Raw genomic sequence first — 15071 nt, 5'->3', positions numbered from 1 at the left:
AACAACACCCGGCACTTGCCCCACACTCAAGTCCATCACCCCCCTCCTCCGGACTCCTAGCCGGGGACGTTATATCCCCAAATAAGAAGTCTGTCTCCCCCTCCATCATCCATTTCTGAGCAGTGCATGGGAGGTTAAGTTCAGCGAGGGGTTTAAAGGAGGATGAAGACTGAGCCCACGAGGGCCTCGCCACCCCCCCCCCCCGTTCTGCCCCCCTTCTTTCCAACCCTCCTCCTCACCAGCCTCCTTGTCCTCTTGCTCGGAGGTACACTTAGCACAGGTTCATTATGTTGAAACTCATCCACAATGCCTTCCTTCTCCTTTCCCTTTTCCCTTTCTCTCTCTACCAAATCCCTCACCATCTTTCTCAACTCCTCCACCCTTGCCCTCGTCACTTCACTGTCCCCCGGACCCTTCATGCGCCTTTGCCCTTCCGCCTCTCCTTCTGGTTCCATCTCCACAACCTCCTCCGTCTCCTTCATCTCCCCTGTTGTCTCCTCTGGACTCTCCACTCTCACCGTCTCCTCACTCTCCTCCATCACAGTCTTCTTCTTCTCCTTTTCTCCCTCTACCTCCTTCCCAACCTCTATTCCGACTTCTTCTCCTTCCATCCCGGCCACCTCTTCTTCTGTCCCGATCCCCTCTCCTTCCATCTCGTCCTCTTTTTCTGCCCCAGCTCTCTCCTTCTCTTTTTCTTCTCCTCCCTCCGACTCCTTCTGATCAGTCCTTCCGCCACTTTGTTTCGGCTCTTCTCTTCCTCCATCCTCCGCTCTCGCTCCCCCCCCCCAGCTGCAGATGAGTATGACCCCCGCCGAGCCGGGCAATCCCGCCACAGGTGCGTTTCCGAGCCACACCCGTGGCATTTCTTTGGCTCGGCACAGTCCCTCGCCTCGTGCTCACTCGAGGAGAGTGTGTGGCCTGCAGTAAGGAGGCTGACGGGCATAGCTCAACGTCCCCCTGTCAGACCCCAGGGAGAACATCGCTGGGGGATGGAGGAAGCCGTCCGAACCCCCCGGGTCCTCCCTGAGGAGTGCCTGGAAGCACCTCTTCCCCGTCCAAAACCCAAGAGAGTCCTTTAGGAGCCTTCCTGAGGAGATACTGTCCATATACCTCCTCAGGAATGTCCTCACCTCTTCTTCCTTCACATGCGGGTTGTACATCGTGACCGTCACGACTCTAAAATTGGTCTTTGCCAAGCTTGTCACTACATAATAAGACATGGGTCTTTCCTTCTCCAATTCCTTCACCTTCCGCATCGTCTCCTCATGTTGCTTTTCCGTGTAGAACGTGACATCATATGCCCCCTCTAATGGATTCTCCTGGAGGCATAAGACATCTTGTACTCCAAGCTTGAGTGTCCCCATCAGGATAGTTCTCCCAAATGTTTCCCTCCGGAACTTCTCCACTTCCTTTTCCTTCCACGCAAATCTTATCGTGTTGGCTAATCCGACCGCTGGAACCGACCTGTTCTCCATGTTCTCCACCAAAAAATCTCTCTTCAAAAATGAAGAAACTCGATGCCAAAAACCAAAACTCAAAACTTTTCCTCCCTCCTGCCTTCCTTCGACCTTCTGGCTCAGCGGGCTCTAAGACACCTCGGTGTCGAGCTTGAATCTGAGCCAAAAGGCCGAGATATTAAACTGATAAGAACAGATTTTTTTTAAATAAAATATATTTATTACTTTCAAAAACCAAAACAATATACTTCCACAATTCCATCAACTCAAATATCTACTATCAACATAATACAAATGGTCCGGCCAAAACTGCTAAACCATATCCAAATCCAAAAACCATTAACCAGTAACCTACAATATGCCCACACCTATTTTACAACAACGTCTCACCCAGTGCTCCCCTTCTCTATCCCGACCAACTGTGACCCCACCTCCACTCTTGAGGTGTCTGTCGCCGGCTGGGGAAACGGTGGGTGGGGAGGGAGGGAGGAGCCGGCTTTTGCAAGGTTCCATTTGTGGGTTATCGCTTCTCGGCCTTTTGGCTCAGATCAAGCTTGGTACCGAGGTGCCCCAAAGCCCGCTGAGTCAGAAGGTCGAAGGCCGGAGGGAGTAAAAGAGAAATCCATTTCTAATTGTTGCGGCGGGAACTTGGATTTACCGCCATTTTTCCGTGAGGAGATGGCAAATAACAGCGCTGAGTCGGTCCCCAGGACCGGACTGAAAAACACGATCAGGTTTGCTTGGAAGAAGGAAGAGGAAACAAGAATGCCAAGGGATTCGTTTGGAAGAGCCGTGCTGATGGGAGCCCTGAAGCTTAGAGTGTCCGAAGTGATGTGTCTGCAGGGAAATGCTATGGAGGAGGCATACGACGTGACCCTTCACACAGAAGGTATGTGCGATGTGGTGATGGAGAGAGCAAAAGCGGCGGCGGGGGAGAGGCCTTTGTCATCATTTGACATAACGTGCCTGGCAAAGACAAATTTTCGGACGATCAATGTACATATGTACAATCCGCATGTGGCGGGCATTGCAATAAAAGCGTTCCTGGGCCGGTATTGTGATGTAACGTCGGGGCAAAGTACATGAAGGACTCGTTGGGGTTCTGGAATGGCCGTCGCCAGTTTCAGGTATTGCTGAGGCCAGATAAGGAAGGTTTCGACGGCTTCCTCCATCCCCCGGCGGTCTTTTCACTGGGCTCAGACCGAGGGATGCTGTTCTACACCCGTCAACCCCCGTTTTGTAAGAAATGTAGGGAGTATGGGCATGTCACGGGTGCCTGCAGTGTGGGGAAATGCCGATTTTGCAAATCGGGGGAGCATGAGGCAAAGGACTTTAGGGAGCCGAAGGAATGCCACGGGTGTGGTAGTAGGATGCACCTGTTCCGGGATTGCCCGTCCCGTCGGCAGTCACATGCCGAGGCGGCGGCAGGGAGGAAGGACCCTGGGCCTAGGGAGGAGTGCCCAGAGATGGAAGAGCAGGACAGACCTTCCCCACCAACACGCCCTCCAATTACCAACATCAGGAAGGAATTGGCATCAGGGTATCCAGCAGACAGGAGGAAGGGGCCTGTTATCCAGCAGCCAGAGGTGGAGGAGGTCGGGGGCAGAATGGAGGAGCTGGGGTCCTCACTGGATGAGGTGGAAGGGCTAGGGGCCCTAGTAGAGATGGTGGAGAATCTACCGGTATTGGGATCAAGGGGAGGGGAAGAGGCCTCCACCTCCATTATGTTGCTCCCACCCGGGCAGGATAGAGAGGAGATGTCGGGCGAGGGGGCAATCATAGAGCTGGAGATGGACCCTTATGAAGGAAAGAAGAGAAGGGAGAAGGGTGAAGCGGAAGAATGAGGAGAAGAGTGGGGAAGGGAATTTGGGGGAGGGGGCGGGAAAGCGAGCAATGGGGAAACAAGGCAGTGGCACTGAAGAGCCCCCATTGGACTTGCATGACTCATCTCAGCCACTAGAGGATATTAACAGTTCAATAGAAGCTCTGTCTATGCCCCTGTGGGAAGAGGGGCTGCAAGGGGTTTCCGGGAACCTGGAAGCATGTGTCCCAAACCCAATCCCGGTGTCATGGGCAGATGACATGGGGGCAGGGGAAGCAGGGAGAGCCTAGTGGGTGGCGAACAGGGGGCCTTTCCTGAAGAGGACCTGTATTCGTCGAACGAGATGGAGCAGGGGAGCATCGGGTGAGCCTCCTGTTTTGTTTTGGGGGATTTAGGATAATACTATTTTTGTTCCCTTATGGATACAATCACTTTTGTTAGTGTAAATGTAAGGGGGTTGAGGGATAGGGTTAAAAGAAGGGCGGTTTTTAGTTATTTAGAGGGTGTGGGGTTTGATTTTTGTTTTTTACAGGAGGTTCACCTAAGGGATAGAGGGGATGTGACGGAGAAGTCCGTCACTGGCCGCGGGCAGCATTTGGTTCTTTAACGCACACACATATTCATCACTCCTCCCTGCGCCATTATAAGATAAGTTAACAATGTGGGTCGACACACAAATTAACTTCTGTCTTGGTGCATGCATTTCACACTTGTCAATGTTCATACGAGAGATACAATAATTATTATACTTATCAATGTTGTGGATGAGTGCATTGTTTGTTTGTTCTGTTCCTCTCTCTCCATCTCTGTAGCTTCCGGGTATGCTGGAAAAGGACCCGAGCTAAGGGAATTGGGTTGGCTTTATAGTGCCTGTCCCAAATGGCTCATTAATGCATATGGGCATATTGAAAGATATTGTCAGTAGTGATGTAATGTTGTAAATGTTATGTTGTGATATTGTTTAAAACCGTGTTGCAATGTATATCCTTTAGTATGTTTAGTTCATGGAAAATGTAGGTTTGTATTGTTAATTGATTAATTAATTAGGGTTAATTGTTCTGAGGGGAGGGGCTAGCCCTAACAAAAGGAGCCTCTCTTTCAGTCATGGAAAGGTTTTTTTGGATTGAGCTGTGAATGGGGCAGCATTGTTTTTAAGCTGTCCCATAAGGTAGACGTTGATGGCAATACTGTTGTTTTTTTGTTCCGGAATCACTTGTAAATAAACACCTTTGCACAGAAGAACTTTTGCGGCTCCGCCATATTTTGATAGAGGTTAGGTTATCCAGTTTAGCCTTCTGGCCTACTCTATGTGACAGGGGATGTTGTGAGGTTTAAGAGGGAGTGGGATAAGCGGGAATCAGTTTGGGGTATAGGGGGGGGTTCACTCTTCGGAGGTAGGGATTTTGTGTGGGCATAGGGAGGTTAAGGTTGAGGATTATTTTGTTGTTATGCAAGGGAGGGTTTTGGGGGTGGATGTCACATTAAGGGATTGTAGGTATAGATTAGTTGGGGTGTACGGGCCACAGGTGGCGGCAGACAGAAGGGAGATGGTGGACTGTCTGACGCCCCTGTGTGCCACAAATAGGCAGTTGGTGATAGGGGGGGATTTTAATATAGATTTAGGGATAGGGGGGATAGCAGTGCAGGCGCCCTCACCGGGCTAATGGCTTGCCATGGTCTGGTGGATGGTGGCCTGCACACTACTCCGGCAATGGTCGGTCCTACATGGCACAACTCCAGGGGGGTTCGACTACATTTTTCTATCCAGGTCTTTGGGTCAGTTGTCTGGTCGGCTGTTGTCTGTCTTCTTTTCAGATCACGACGGGGTGCTCCTGCAGGTGAGGTCTCCAGTCTGCCTCTTCGGTAGGGGGTACTGGAAATTAGATCGGGATGTGCTGGATGAGCAAGCTTTCGTTAATGCCTTTATTGGTGTGTTTCGGGGGCTTGAAGGCCTCCGGTCCATGTGCGAGGGGGTGTTAAGAGTGGTGGGACTTAGTCAAGATAAGGATTAGGGTCTTTATTATAGGATATTGTAAGAGGAGAAAAAGGGAGGAAAGGAGGGAGGTGGATCATATCCAAAGGTTGCTCGAGCTCGAGTAAGAGGCAGGCAACCTCGGCGGGTCGGTCGACTGGGAGAGATCCACTGCCCTGAAGGCGCAAGTCAGGGTGCGCATAGTGGCTTTTTAGAACATAACGAGACTTGTTCCGCTATGTTCTTTAAGTCTGTTAGGGATAGACAGAGTAGGAAAGTAATGTACGGGGTCAGGGAAGAAAATGGTAATGTAGCTAGAGAGCCGGAGGAGATGGTCAGAGTGACCACTAACCATTTCCGAGGTTTCTTTAAGGAGAGGGAAGTAGATGTAGAACAGGGAAGTGTGTTCTTAGAACACTTTTTTAGAACACAATTGCCAGAGGACATTAGAGAAGAGGTTGAGAGCGCCCTCAGGAGGATGGGAAAAGGGAAGGTACCTGGGATGGATGGGCTGCCGGCCGAGTTTTACCTCAAGTTTTGGGGGATACTCGGACCGGTAGTCCTCGAAGACTTTTAACGGCTATCCTCGAGACGGGGGTCCCGGGAGGATCAATGGCCGTCGGTGTGCTGTCACTTCTTTACAAGAAGGGGGACGCCACAGACCGTGGCAACTGGCGGCCATTGACCATGCTGTGTGTAGACTACAAGCTGCTTGCAAAGCTCCTAGCGGATTGGTTGCGCACAGCCCTTCCCTACGTCGTCCATGAGGATCAGATGTGCGGGGTAGAGGGTTGCTCTATCAGGTGGAACCTGCAGTTGGTCAGGGACTCCATCGCTTGGGTAGAAGATAGAGGGCTGCCTTTAATGGTAGCAGCGCTAGATCAGGCGAAAGCCTTTGATCGCGTGAATAGATCCTTTCTTTACAGGGTGTTAGGTAGGTTAGGATTTGGAGAGAAGTTTATAGGATGGATCCGTACTTTATATGTCGGAGCTGGGTGCCGGGTCAGCATAAACGGTCACATGGATGACGTTTTTGAGCTCTCGTCAGGGGTCAGGCAGGGGTGCCCGCTCTCGGCTCTCCTCTTCGTTCTGTACATGGAGCCTCTGGGGGCTGCCATTAGGACAGACACAGGGGTGGAGGGCTTGCTAATCCCTGGAAGCGGCGGTCTACGCGTCAAGTTGACGCAGTATGCCGACGACACTTCCTTGCTTCTTTGCAAGGACTTGTGCCTGACAAGGTCCCTTGCCATTATTGGGGACTTCGCGTCGGGAGCAGTTCTTAACCACGCTAAGTCTACCGTTAAGTTTTTTGGAAGATGGCGTGGTAGGACGGATGTATCCGGGGGGGTTCTCTCTCTGTAACGGGGCCCTGAGGATTCTCGGGGTCCATTTTGAGACCTCTGGCTCAGCGACGCTGAACTGGAACATGGGTATCGCAGTGGTACAGAGGAAGCTAGCAAATGTGGAAGGCTAGGTCTTTGTCTTTTATAGGTAAGGTCCTGGTCTTAAAGGTGGATGTATTGCCATCACTTTTGTATTTGGCATACATCTACCCATTGCCGGCTTGTCTGAGAAAGCCTCTAGTGAGGCTTGTGTTTCAGTTCATGTGGGGTGGCAGGTACGAGTGGGTCGCCAGGGCGCGCATGCTCTGTCCCATCGGGGAGGGAGGTAGGGGGGTACCACATCTCCCCCTCAAACTGGACGCCATTTTTGTTTATTTCTTGTTGACGGAGCTTGCTCATCCGGTTATACACCCGTCCGGTTACCTCCTGCGGGTGTTCTTCTCGTATCAGGCGAGAAGCGTAATGGTGTGGTCTAACGCGGGTCCTCAGGCGGAACAGCTGCCGTGGCACTTTCGCCATGTGGCCAGGTGGCTGCGTGCGCACCCCGAGGTTGAAGTTGCCCGAGTAGGTTTAGATCACAGGCACCTGTACGAGGAGGTCAGGCAGGCAGGGAGTCCTGCACCTGTAGCGGGCATCTCGTCAGTGGTCTGGGAGGGAGTGCAGGCGCGGGGCCTGGACAACAGGCTCAAGGAATTGAATTGGTTGGGCCTCCATAAGTGCTTGCCGGTACGTTCTATTATGTACCGGCATAGTTTGTCGCGATCCCCCACCTGTCCAAGATCTGCTTGTGGCAGGGAGGAGACTGTGCGCCATGCCTTCTGGGACTGTGCCTTTGCCAGACTAGTATGGGCTATGGCACGGGTGTTGCTAGGTGTGGTTAGGAGTGACTTTGTGTTGACATGGGCTAGGCTAGAGAGAGGCGTAGGGAGAGCGAGGGGAACGGATAGGGACAGGTTTCTGCTCTGGCTTCTCATGAGTCTCTTTAAAAGGGGACTGTGGGAAGCCAGGCAGAATTTAGTCAAGACAGGGAGAGATTGGGGGGTGGAAGGGATAGTGAGAAGGGTGGAAGGTGATTTGAGGGGGAGGATGAAGAGGGAGGAGAAGAAGTGGGGGCAGCATGCGGCACGGGAGAGGTGGAAGGGGGGATTAGGGCTGGGAGTGTTAAGAGTGAGATTTGTAAGGGGATAGATTAGGGAAGGGGAGATAGGAAATGGTTAGGTATTGGTTAGGTATGACGGGGAGGGACGATGCTCCCCTGAGGTTTGTTTTTGTTTGGTTGTAAATAGAATGAATGAGAATTTGTATCAATCAATAATAAATTAGATTAAATTTTTAAAAAAAAATTAAAAATCTGTTCTTATCAGTTTAATATCTGATACGTCCCCCATCGGGGGACTACATATTAAATGGATTTTTCGAACAGGGAGTCGGAAATGGGGCTTGCTCCGTCCGCTCCACGCATCGACCCGGTATTGCAGTATCTCCGGGAACGGTGCAACACTTTTCTCCCATTGTCAAGGAAAAATAGTCACTCACAAAGCTATGTAAACAGCTAGCTAGCTAGCAGAAGAAGAGAAGGAAAGAAAGGCGAAGCGCTCTTCAATGGGGTCCCCCGTTTCCCGCCATTTAACCTTTTAAAAAAAACAAAAAAACAATTGGGCCAGGATTGTGTGTGTGCTTCTCTCTCTCTCTCTCTCTCTCTCTCTCTCTCTCTCTCTCTCTCTCTCTCTGTCGCTGTGTTTCTGTGTCTGTGACCTTTTTATCCACAGCCCTCGAAAACTTGGAAGAGTGGGTTCCGGGAGCACCCGCGGGAACCCGGCATAGAGTGCACAGAGTGTGTCTCGGGCCCCGACCTCTGACTTGCATACGACTCTGGTTTCTCTTCATTACGCATAAGCCTTTCGCCTTTTACTAAAGACTTCCGTGGAGAGGAACACTTACGAGTTCAATATATTTTTGGAGGGGCTTTGCTTCTTGCAGAGCCCGCTATCTTGTTTCAAGAGAAATTGACAGAGGTGGGCCAGGATAGTGACTTAAAGACACATTAGCGACTTTTTCCAAAAAACACCTGCCTGTCTGTCGCCGGTGGGTGGGTGGGTGGGTAGGGAGGGAGGAGCCGGCTTTTGCCAACCCGCTAAGTTCTGTCGAGACCCCCGGGGGCCCGGCGGTTGCAGGGTTCCATTTGTGGGTTATCGCTTCTCGGCCTTTTGGCTCAGATCAAGCTTGGTACCGAGGTGCCCCAGAGCTCGCTGAGCCAGAAGGTCGAAGGACTGAGGGTGTTGAGAGTTTCTGGAATTTTTCCGAAAAATTTCTTAAAACATAGTTGACTACAGCCATAAAGATATGGCGGGTAGTGGGAACACCGGGTCGGTTCCGAGGGCCGGATTAAAGAACACGATAAGGTTTGCATGGAAGCAAGAAGGAGAAGTAAGGATGACGAGGGACACCTTCGCCAGGACCGTGTTGATGGGGGCGCTATCTCTGAAGGTCCCAGATGTGATGTGCCTGCAGGGGAACTCAATGGAAGAGGCGTAAGATGTAACTTTCTACACTGAAAGTAAGAGTGATGGAGTAATGGAGAAGGTAAAGGAGGCAAAGGGGAAAGACCTTTGTCCTTTTTCAACCTCGTGTACCTGGCAAGAAGGAATTTCAGAACAGTGAATATACATATGTGTAATCCACACGTGACGGATATGACGGTGGCGGCCTTTTTGAGTCGCTACTGCGATGTAACATCGGGAGCCAGGTACGTAAAGGACTCGCTAGGCTTCTGGAACGGCCGCCGCCAATTCCAGGTGCTCCTAAGGTAAGATCCGGGTGGGTTTGAGGGCTTTTTGCATCCCCCTGCGGTCTTTACAGTAGGGGCGGATAGAGGCATGCTGTTCTATGCACGTCAACCACCTTTCTGCAGGAAATGCATGGAGTACGGGCATGGAACAGCCTCATGTGGGCTGGTAAAATGCAGGCTTTGCATGTTGGAGGAACATGAGGCCAAAAATTGTACGGCACCAAAAGAATGTCACGGATGTGGTAGTAAACAGCACCTGTTTCGCGAGTGCCCGGCGAGGCAACAAACATATGCGGCAGCGGCTGCTGGGGGAAGAATGGACGGAAGAAAAGGCGTGGAGGAGAAGGGGAGGCCTGGAGAAGGGTACCTAGGTCACAGGCCAGAAGAGGCAGCAAAAAAGATGGTGAGTGGGGAACTGGAGGAGCAAGCCAGGTCCTTGACCGCCCCAAATGTCGGGGACAAAGTCGTTTTGGAGGAGAGGGCCTTGGTGGAGTTGGAGGTGGTCCCGGAGACCCAGATGTCAACGGGTACTCAATCCATCAGTAGGCCGCAGGGAGAGGTTGGTGGAGCAACGGGAGAGTTGGGCTCATCTCTCGACGAAGTGTATATAGATGAAGAGGCATTCGGGGCCCTAGTGGGGGAAATGAAGGAGCTGGTGGAGGAGCTACAAGTCCCCCAAACGGGGACGGCGGAATGGGGGTCCATCTCACCCTTACCTGCCACTCCAAAAATGAAGAGGGACGCCACCACAGACAAGCAGGCCCTGCAGGAGTCAGGGCTGTTTGTGGACTCGGGTGAGGCCCGGAGGAGAAAAAGAAGAAGATGCTTTCCTTCGAGCTGGGAGAGGGTCAGAGTGGGCTGGGAGGGGTGGGGGCTTGAGAGCGATTGGGGACAGTGCCACAGAGGTGGCCCCCCGGTCACCGCGGGTATCATCTCTCCCACTAATCCCAATGGACATATATATGGTGGCCTCTGCGCTGTGTATGCCCGATGGAGATGGGGTGTCTCAGGCTTTTTCTGGGACGCCGGGACCCCCCATCCACAACCTCAACGCCTTCCCTGCATCTTGGGCTTCTCAGAAGGGGGATGCAGTGGATGGGGAGGCCTCAGAGGAAGGGTGTCAGGAGCCCTTGTCCATGGATGTACGAGGGGTTGGGGAGATGGTCAGTAACACCGAGGTGTCTCCCCTGTCCTCACAGGGTCCATCTCTCCGGCTCTTCCAGAAGGACAAGATGGACAAGCTGTTTCTGCCAGATGGAGATGGGGTGTCTCAAGCTAGTTCTAGGACGCCGGGACCCCCCATCCCCAACCCCTTACCCGCATCTTGGGGTTCTCAGGAGGGCGGTATGGGAGGTGGGAAAGTTGGGGGGCCTCGGAGGCGGCTGGTCCAGCGTCCAATTTCGACGAGGACCTTTACCCAGAGTGAGTACTTGAACCATGCACCTGGTTGACTTTTTGTTTTAAGTTTGCAACCATGGCGGAGATTCAAATAATGACTATGAATGTTCGGGGTCTAAGGGACACTGTAAAGAGAACTGCTGTTTTTCGTTGTTTATCAAACATATGTTTTACATTTTGTTTCTTGCAGGAGGTACATTTAAGGGATGGGGGGGACGTAGAGCAGTTTAAAAAAGAGTGGGTAAAAGGGAAGTCTGTGTGGAGTGTGGGGGGTGTCCACTCATCAGGGGTTGGGATTTTGTTTGGGACACGGGAGGTGAGGGTGGAGGGCACGTACGTTGCGATGCAGTGGAGGGTTTTGGGGGTGGACATAGCGTTAGGGGATTTTAGACTTAGGATTATAGGGGTATATGGGCCACAGACGGTGCCAGAGAGAAGGGAGATGGTAGAGAGTCTGGCACCTCTGTGTGCCACAAACAGAGTTTTGGTAGTGGGAGGGGATTTTAATGTAGATTTAGGAGGGGTGGGAGATGGTAGTGTAGGGGCCATCACCGGATTTATGGCAAGCCATGGTTTTTGGTTGATGGGGCCTTAACACTACTCCGGCGCTGGCGGGTCCCACGTGGCGTAACTCCCGGGGGGTCGTGCGGAAGCTGGACTATGTATTTCTACCCAAATCCTTGGGGCTTTTGTCTGGGCGTCTGCTGCCTGTGTTTTTCTCAGATCACGACGGGGTCCTCCTTCGGGTCAAGGCGCCTGTCTTCCTTTTCGGTAGGGGGTACTGGAAGCTCGACCGGGACATCCTGGAGGAGCGGGCTTTTGTCGATGCATTCTCAGTTTTTTTTCGGGGGCTGGAGGGTCTCCGGCCTATGTGCGGAGGAGTTTTGGAATGGTGGGAGGTAGTTAAGGTAAGAATTATGGTATTTATTATTGGTTTTTGTAAGAGGAAGGGGAGAGAGGAGAGAAGGGAGGTGGAGCAGCTCCAATGTTTACTCGATCTCAAGTACGAGGTAGGCAACCTCGGTGCTTCGATGGACGTTGAGCTACCAGCCTCAAGGCTCAACTCAGGGAGGTGCATGAGCGGAAGGCCCGTGCCTTCCTGCAGCGTGCACACTGAGTTTATAGAGCAGAATGAGACTAGCTCTGCAGTGTTTTTAAAATCAGTTAGGGAAAAGCAGGTAAGACAGGTTTTTTATGGGGTGAGGGATGGACAGGGTAGGGTAGTTAGGGAGCCGGAGCAGATGGTTAGGGTGCCAACTGACCATTTCCGGGGGGGTTTCCAGGAGAGGGTAGTAGAAGAAGAACAGGGTACCGTGTTCTTAGAACGCGTGTGCCGGAGGACATTAGAAAGGCGATGGATGCCCCGATAACACTAGAGGAGGTGGAGAGTGCCCTCAAGAGGATGGGGAAAGGGAAGGTGCCTGGGATGGATGGGCTGCCAGCTGAGTTTTACCTCAAGTTTTGGGGTATGCTTGGACCGGTGGTCCTAGAAGTCCTGACGGCCGTTCTCGAGACTGGAGTCCCGGGCAGGTCAATGGCTGTAGGCGTGCTGTCCCTCCTCTACAAGAAGGGAGACACCGCCGACCTTAGTAACTGGCGGCCGTTGACCATGCTGTGCGTAGATTATAAAATACTAGCTAAGGTCATGGCAGACCGTGTGCGCACAGCCCTTCCCTACGTTGTCCATGAGGATCAAACGTGTGGGGTGGAAGGCCGTTCCATTAGGTGGAACCTCCAACTGATAAGGGACTAAGGGAATCCATCGCCTGGGTTGAGGATAGAAGTCTACCTCTGATGGTAGCGGCGCTTGATTGCGTCAGTAGGGTTTTCCTTTTCAGAGTGTTAGGTAGGTTAGGGTTTAGTGATCGTTTTATAGAGTGGATCAAGATTTTGTATGTGGGAGCGGGGTGCCGGGTGAGCATAAACAGCCATCTGGGCGACGTGTTTAGCCTCTCCTCGGTGGTTAGTCAGGGATGCCCTCTCTCGGCACTCCTTTTTGTGCTCTATATGGAGCCCCTGGCGGCTGCCATTAGGGCTGACGCAGGGGTGGAGGGCTTGCTGGTCCCTGGTAGCAGCGGTTTGCGTGTTAAGGTGACACAATACGCCGATGACACCACCTTGCTTTTGTGCAAAGACTCGTGCCTATAATTGGAGACTTTACCCGTGCGTCGGGAGCGGTCCTTAACCTCGCCAAGTCGTCTGTTAAGTATTTCGGCAGATGGCGGGGTAGGACGGACATGCCCGGAGGGCTATCTCTCTGTAATGGGGCCCTGAGGATTCTTGGGGTCCACTTTGAGACCTCCGGCTCCGCGACACTGAACTGGAACATAAGGGTTGCTGTGGTTCAGAGGAAGCTGGCAGAAGCCAGATCCTTGTCTTTCTTGGGCAAGGTTCTGATCCTGAAGGTGGATGTACTGCCTTCCCTTCTGTACTTGTCATACATCTATCCATTGCCAGCGAGCATGAGGAGGAGGCTAGTAAGGCTCGTGTTTCAGTTCATGTGGGGGGGCAGGTACAAGTATGTCGCCAGGGCTCGCATGATCTCAACCATCGGGGAGGGTGGGAGGGGAGTTCCACACTTCCCACTCAAGTTGGACTTGGTTTTTGTTTCGTTTTTGTTTAATGAGCTCGCTAATCCGGTGATTCATCCCTCCGGTTACTTCCTGCGGGTGTTCTTCTCGTACCAGGCGAGAAGCATAATGGTGTGGTCCAACATGGGTCCTCGGGCTGAACAGCTGCCGTGGCACTTCAGCCATGCGGCGAAGTGGCTGCGTGCACATCCCGAGGTTGAAGTCGCCCGAGTAGGTTTGGACCACAGACGCCTGTACGAGGAGGTCAGACGGACCGTTTGTGCGCTCCCTGTGGTGGGTACCCCTGCTGTGGTCTGGGAGACCATACAGGCGCGGGACCTAGACAATCATCTCAAGGATCTAAATTGGTTAAGTCTCCACAAGTGCCTGCCGGTACGATCCAGATTAGCTTGGCACGGTCCCCCCAGTGACCGAGACCAGCTTGTGGTGGGGAGGAGACGATACGCCACATGTACTGGGACTGTCCTTTCGCAGGAGTAGTGTGGGCCAGGGCTCAGGGTTTGCTAGGCAGAGTGAAGGGAGGTTTTGTTTTAACATGGGCGAGGGTGGAGAGAGGGGTAGGGAGAGCAGGGGGGGTAGGTAGGTAGGGACTGTTTTCTGTTGTGGTTGTTTATCAGTCTTTTTAAGAAAGCGCTCTGGGATGCCAGGCAGGGGCTGGTTAAGTCAGGGGCAGACATTGTGGTGGAGGGAATAGTGGGGGAGAGTGGAGGGAGATTTGAGGGGGAGGATAGGAAGTGGGGCCACCATGCCGCATTAGAGCGGTGGAAAGGGGGGTTGGGGCTTGTCAGGTAGGTAAGGTTTAGAAGGTAGGATGGTAGGTTGTGGGATTTGGAATGCTTATGTTTATTGATGGATTGTGATTTTTGTTGGTTTGCAGCAGCCCCCTGGAAAAGATTGGGGGCGGGCGTTGGTTGCCTATCTCTTACCAGAGAGAAAGGGTTTTCAGTGTTTTTTGGAAAAACGATGGGTTGTTTTTTGTTACAAGTTTTGTTTGGATATGGGCATGGTAAAAGAAGTGTGAAATGTTCACCCTTGAATCATCTGTTCTTATCAGTTTAATATCTGATACATCCCCCATCGGGGGACTACATATTAAATGGATTTTTCGAACAGGGAGTCGGAAATGGGGCTTGCTCCGTCCGCTCCACGCATCGACCCGGTATTGCAGTATCTCCGGAAATGGTGCAACACTTTTCTCCCATTGTCAAGGGGGAAAAATAAACAAAGCTATGTGAAAAGCTAGCAGAAGAAGAAGGAAAGAGAGGGCTTTCGGGGGCTTTCCTATGCCGGTTTGGGAAAGTGAGTCCTGGGGTACGGTACCTACAGGATCTGGTCAGGGAGGAGACAGTTCCGTGTCGGACTGAACAGGGATCCGGAAGGTGTCCATAATTTGGTACACCCACCAGCCTATTTCTCCATTGCAGCGGACCGGGGTTACCTGTTTAATTCAGACACTGCCGTAGCTTTGGTCATTTGGCCATGGGGTGCAACCTGCTGAAGTGCAGAAACTGTGGGAAACCAGGTCGAGGCGCAAGTCAGCAATGGCTGTGGGAAGCAGGGCCACTTGTTTAAAGACTGCCCAAATAGACAATGGACCTATGCGGAGGCAGCAGGTGATGGCCTCGAGGAAGGTGCTGCGGGCTCTCCTCTCCGGCCAATAGAGGAGTTCTTAATGAAATTTGAGTGGCAGCAGCGGAGGT

At 52.3% G+C, this 15071-nt stretch overlaps 1 non-coding gene and 2 pseudogenes across 1 annotated transcript; all 3 read left to right on the top strand.

The window, feature by feature from the left end:
* Positions 1-7918: 7918 nt before the first annotated feature.
* LOC124042367 lies at positions 7919-8097 on the top strand (annotated as a pseudogene).
* Positions 8098-8461: 364 nt separating this feature from the next.
* LOC124042372 lies at positions 8462-8578 on the top strand. Its single transcript, XR_006840128.1, has one exon. It is a non-coding gene; the product is annotated as a U5 spliceosomal RNA (small nuclear RNA).
* A 5767-nt stretch (positions 8579-14345) lies between these two features.
* LOC124042368 lies at positions 14346-14564 on the top strand (annotated as a pseudogene).
* Positions 14565-15071: the final 507 nt, after the last annotated feature.

Source organism: Oncorhynchus gorbuscha, linkage group LG08 (assembly GCF_021184085.1).
Source record: "Oncorhynchus gorbuscha isolate QuinsamMale2020 ecotype Even-year linkage group LG08, OgorEven_v1.0, whole genome shotgun sequence".
Classification (NCBI taxonomy): Eukaryota; Metazoa; Chordata; class Actinopteri; order Salmoniformes; family Salmonidae; genus Oncorhynchus; species Oncorhynchus gorbuscha.
This window is presented reverse-complemented; position numbering and strand designations above follow the sequence as displayed.